The sequence below is a fragment of the Triticum dicoccoides genome, chromosome 6B (assembly GCF_002162155.2).
Source record: "Triticum dicoccoides isolate Atlit2015 ecotype Zavitan chromosome 6B, WEW_v2.0, whole genome shotgun sequence".
Classification (NCBI taxonomy): Eukaryota; Viridiplantae; Streptophyta; class Magnoliopsida; order Poales; family Poaceae; genus Triticum; species Triticum dicoccoides.
In genome coordinates this window covers 179,853,809-179,859,967 of record NC_041391.1, presented here as the reverse complement: position 1 = coordinate 179,859,967, position 6,159 = coordinate 179,853,809, and the positions used below count along the sequence as shown (strand labels likewise).

General features: G+C 45.6%; 1 pseudogene; it reads left to right on the top strand.

Moving 5' to 3' along the window:
• Positions 1–1,702: 1,702 nt before the first annotated feature.
• Positions 1,703–6,159, top strand: part of LOC119321013 — a 160,563-nt pseudogene continuing 156,106 nt past the window's right edge.

Below are 6,159 nucleotides of genomic sequence, written 5' to 3'. Positions count from 1 at the left end.
ATAAACCCACAATTCATCGGATCTCGACAAACACACCGCAAAAAGAGTTACATCGAATAGATCTCCAAGAAGATTGAGGAGAACTTTGTATTGAGATTCAAAGTGAGAGAAGAAGCCATCTAGCTAATAACTATGGACCCGAAAGTATTTGGTAAACTAGTCACAACTCATCGGAGAGGCTATGGTGTTGATGTAGAAGCCTTCCATGGTCGATTCCCCCTCCAGCGGAGCGCCGGCGAAGGCTCCAAGATGGGATCTCGCGGATACAGAAGGTTGCGGTGGTGGAATTAGGTTTTCATGGTGCTCCTAGATGTTCTCAGGGTACGTGGATATATATAGGAGGAAGAAGTAGGTCGGTGGAGCCATGAGGGGCCCACGAGGGTGGGGGCGTGCCCCGCCCCCTAGGGCGTGCCGGGCACCCTCGTGGACACCTCATTTACTTCTTGACGCCCACTCCAAGTCCCCTGGTTTGCATTTGTTCCAAAAAGATCGCTCCCGAAGGTTTCATCCTGTTTGGACTCCGCTTGATATTCCTTTTCTTCGAAACACTGAAATAGGCAAAAAAAACAACAATTCGGGTTGGGCCTCCGATTAGTAGGTTAGTCCCAAAAATGATATAAAAGTGTAAAGTAAAGCCCATAAACATCCAAAACGGGTAATATAATAGCATAGAACAATCAAATATTATAGATATGTTGGAGACGTATCAGCTACATCCTCAAGTGTTTAACCTCCATCTCAGCACAAGAAGTCTATCGCTAACAAGCCGAAGCCTAGGGACAAGACTGTGATAGAGATGAATGCCAAGGAGTTCTAGGAAAGGCGTCGCCGCAACCCCTATGCGGAAGATCAAGAACCCACTTTGGTCAACCGCCCGTTCCGGAACCGCTTTCAGTTTGCCATCTACTTTGATGTGACCAAATCAAAGAAGAATCTCTATGTTGATGTTCGCTTCATCCACACTGATCTTATGGAGAAGGATCCTGCTTACTTTGGCGAAGCCCTTCAGATGTGTTCTTAGCTGAACATCCTCAGGATCATGAAATTCAACAAGGACTTTGATGCTGATTTGGTGGCTCAGTTTTATGCCACGGTCAATCTTGGAACTGATGAGGAAATGACTCTGACTTGGATGACAAATGGCAAGCTGCCTTCTGTCAAGTGGAAGGCCTTCATGGAGTTACTTGGGATTGAAGATCAAGTACTTGAGAACCCAGTTGGCTTTTGCCCTCATCGCATTGCAACTTCCACTCACAAGCAAGCTCTCTAGCCCTACTGTACTTTGAAGATTCACCTCGTGACTCAGAAGGAGACCTATGAGTTGCCTGCTTTTCTGGACATCCTTCATCGCATCTTCCGAGAGACTCTCTTCCCTCGTATTGGCCACTTGGACATGGTTCACTCTTTTCTCGTGGACATGCTTCTCTTGTTGCCAACATGAGAAGGAGGAAAACAGTGGAGAATCGTTGGATATCTCTCATGTCATGTGCTCTGAACTAATCTCAGCCATCTCTGAGCGCAAGTGCCCTATCTATGGTCCGTTCATCATGTTGCTAATTGAGAAGGCTTGGGCACGCGTTTATCCTAATGTTGTGCTGGAGACTGGAGAGAGCTAGTCTCTCATGAGATCAAGCGTCTGAGGAAGAAGGAGAACTGGGGCACCCCGGCTCCTAAGTGTGGGATACCATCTGGAGCTGCTGACATGGAGACAGAGGGTGAGGCTGAAGCTGACGATGATGCAGATTATGAGCCCTCTGGAGTGAATCCCTCATGGGCAAAGAAGATCAAGTTCAAGATGAAGAAACTCTTCTGCATGGAGTCTCATGGACAGTATCTGGCTCATGTCTCTGAGAAGAAGGCCCGGAGCCGTCACAAGGAGCTCATGCGTCAGTTGGGTGCAACAGTTGCCAGCGGTTCTGAGGGAAAGATCACCGATGAGGAGGAGCGGGTTCAGCAACACTGCCCGTGGACCGATTCAGACACCGAGCAGTTTCCTACCGATGACAGCAGTGCAGACGATCCCGCTGGTATGTGATGCTAGAGATCCTCAGTTTGCTATCACCTGGAACCATAGCAGCGCTCTTTGCCTTTTTGGTGTCTCGATGCCAAAGGGAGAGAGAGTCTAGGGATTTGTCGTTGTCGACTTGCGAGCGTGTGTTTATTTGTGTGGCTTGTTTGCCTTGTCTTTCTTTCTCGCAAACTCCTTTCTCGTCTTTTGCTTTGGTTTGGTTTGTTCTTGTGAGACCTAGTTCCCGTTCATATGGTGTGAGACATATGCTACCTTATCCCTTATTATCTATGCTTGTCGAGTACTTTGGTAGTATGTGAGTTGCATGCTTATCCTGTTATATACCTTGCTCACACCTACCCTTCCGCATCCAAGCTATATGTATCTTTACTTGTTGCTATTGCTGTCGGACTATAAAGTATAGGGGGAGTGTTGATCCTAGTGTGGTGCCTTGCATTCCAAAGGCACCTCTAATTAGGTGCACACATTCAGGGGGAGCCCGTCTATATTTTGTAGTTCTGGGATTCGTTTTACTTTCATGTCCTACCTTTCTGCAAATCCCGGGTTGTTATCAATCCACCAAAAAGGGGGAGATTGTTAAGGCATGTCTCTCTCTATGTAGTTTTGGTGATTGATGACAATGCTTTTGCGGACTAATTGTGTGCATTGAGTATTTCAGAGATTCATCCTTTGGCACGAGACGATTCCTTCCCCTCAGAGTTTTAAGCAAAGAAGGTGTAGCTCTTTCATTTCAGTTTTGGTGGACTTGTTTTGTAGGAGTCACCGTACTATCAAGTGGAGGTCCACATTGATAAGGCTAGGGCGGAATCAACACATACACATCGACTTTGCACCCACAGAGCCTTCCCACTTCGATAGAGGATCCCTCCTTGCTTCCTGAGTTTTTAGATCCTAGCGGTAGTACCGTGGACCCCAGCGGTAGTACCGCTCAAGAGCCACAGGCAGCAGTACTGCTACGCAGCGGTAGTACCGCCTGGGGGCTCTCAGCCGTAGTGCCACTATTGTTCTGCTCTCCTACCACCTCGACTCGAGGGTGTCGCCTCTCGTGTCGGGTTTTGCGGAAAGACCAGACATAAGTGCTACTTTCTCTTGTTACTTCTTCTATTTGTATATTGTTCTTTAAATGATAGTCCTATTATACGTAATTCGCTTCACAGATATTCTAATGAAATTGTCAGTTAACTGAGGATAGTTTCCTACTAGAATGTTTCAAAAATGAACTATAGTTATTCTAGCAGAATCATTCAGTTTTTTCTGCAGGCATGTGACACCAATATACATCTGGTATGAGTATCGGGTTCATCTTAAGGATAATTTTCTTCTTGTACTACTCCTGGAATGATCAAAATACCTTCTTGCAAAAGCCACTGTTCATTTTTCATGCTTAACTATTATTGTATTGTTGTTAGACTTATAGGATATCCTAATCAAGGTCAAATCCTCCATGATGGTACACTGGAGAATTAGTGACTGCTGAAAACAACTAGTATACAGAATATAACATTTAGAGTTTCAATATGAATTTTTATAAAGTGGAAAATTTACAATATCATGTTTTTTAAGTCTAAAGTTTTCTTACTCCCATACTGGGTTTTGAATAAAGAACTAATTGATAGTGGAAATAATGGAGAGTCATAATTCTCTTAGTTGTAGCATCACATAATTTGACTATGTTAAATACATGGTGTTTTCTATTGGTATTTGAATTGTTAACAACATTTATTTTTTGCTCAGTAAATTTGAAGATATCTTTGATGTGGATCATTTTATAAACTATCTAAAGGACGACGTACGCATTGTCCGAGACATCCCTGACTGATTCACAGAAAAAGATGAACTCTTCACCAGTATAAAGTAGGTTATGTACTCTCTTTTTTTCCTGCCTTAAGTCTTGGGGCATATTCAATTTGAAGGATTTTTGTATGAATTTTGGAGGATTGCAATCTTTTAGATTTTACCTATATGGGTTGTTTGATTTTAGAATCGTAATCCATATGAATTTTTCCTATAAACTCATTTCGGACTCTATTTCATAGGAATATTTCCTTGATTAGTACTTCTTCAAAATAAAAATAAACATATTGGTTCCTTTGGTGCAATCAATCCTACATGATTCAAGGTGTGACATTGCAATCCTACAATTTTCGTATCCATGTGTGTTCTGGTCTTCTGGAACCTTGTGAATCAAAGTGGCCACTACCGCCACCTTTCTGAAATTGACGTTACATTAACCCGCAAACACTAGTGGCATTGTACTTTTTTTGTATTTTTTGTCATCAGTGGCATTTTTAATAATTCTGTTGAATATATCTCAATGGGTATGGGCAAGTCCAAAATTACATCCATCTTGATGTACTGTAAATCTTGTGTGTTGTTTATCATAGCTATACTTTTTTGTTGGAAAGTAGGCTGCCGCCCGGCCTTAGACTGAGGTCCATCATCATAGGTATACTGCTGACCTGAAGTAGTTTGTCCTGAAGGCCATCCTTGTTTATGTCTCAAAATTAATACAACTGGACTGAGAGATTAAATGCTCAAATTAACCACTATCCACATATAATGGGAGTCTTAAGGCCTAGTAAATCGAATCAGGTGCACAGATGTTATGACCGGCATATACTACAACCCAGACAGTTAGGGGGCTGGCCCAATTATCTTATCGTTATCAGGGGCTTAGCCCAGTTATCATATCTGGAGATTAAATAAACTCATGTAAGGACTCATTTGAAATTAGGTAGAAGCAATCATATTTGCTCGGCTTCCTGAAGGGAGCCGGGAGACCTAACCCTAGCCGCCGTTTCCTACTCCCTCTCTCTCTCTCTCTCTCTCTCTCTCTCTCTCTCTCTCTCTCTCTCTCTCTCTCTCTCTCTCTCTCTCTCTCTCTCTCTCTCGTGATGACGGCGCCCCAGCGCCAGCGACCCTTCCTCCTCGCCAAGCCCCCTTCCACCCCTAACCTACGAGCTAGACCTGGTAGGATCCCAGATCCTATCAACAGACATTTCCTTTTTTTTGCTTTTCGTGAAGAAATATTTGAAATACATTGTTTTCTAGGTTTCCTTATTATGAAGTTAAATGTATATTCAGGAATTGCTAGAACATTTACTTCTTTTCACTACCCCATTCAGTCCCTCGATCTCCGTGCTGATGTCGCGGGCCTCTCGGCCGAGGAATGGATGCTTAGGTATGATCTGGAGGACCAGCTCATGGTCATCTACATGAATGAGGAGGCTTACTGGCGCTTGCAGGGTACGCAGAATTGGGTCCTCAAGGGGAATGCCAATACCACCTACTTCTAGGCCATCGCCAACGGCCGGAGGCGCCGTAACTCCATCCCGCTCCTTTGGGACGGAGAGATCCTCCTGCAGCAGCCGAAGGCCATCCAGGCCCATGCAGATAGCTTTTACAGAGACCTATTCTCTGCCTCCCATCGGGGAGGGCTTTCCCTCGCGCAAGATATCTGGCCTGCCCATAGATGTGTCTCAGCTGCAGACAATGCACCCCTTACGGCCCCGTTCTCCAAGGCAGAAGTGTGGGCGGCCATTAAGGGCATGATGTTGGGGAACGTAGTAATTTCAAAAAATTTCCTACGCACACGCAAGATCATGGTGATGGCATAGCAACGAGAGGGGAGAGTGTTCGTCCATGTACCCACGTAGACCGTAAGCGGAAGCGTTATGACAACACGGTTGATGTAGTCGTACGTCTTCACGATCCGACCGATCCAAGCACCGAACGTACGGGGCCTCCGAGTTCAGCACACGTTCAGCTCGATGACGATCTCCGGCCTCCGATCCAGCCGAGCTCCGGAGATGAGTTCCGTCAGCACGACGGCGTGGTGATGATGTTGATGTTCTACCGGCGCAGGGCTTCGCCTAAGCTTCGCGACGATATGACCGAGGTGGAATATGGTGGAAGGGGGCACCACACACGGCTAAGGAACGATCCGTAGATCAACTTGTGTGTCTATGGCGTGCCCCCTGCCCCCGTATATAAAGGAGGGAGGGGGGAGGCCGGCCGGCCTTTGTTGGGAGCGCCAGGAGGAGGAGTCCTCCTCCTAGTAGGACTAGGACTCCTCCTTTCCTACTCCTACTAGGAGGGGAAGGAAGGGGGAGAGGAGGGGAAGGAAAGAG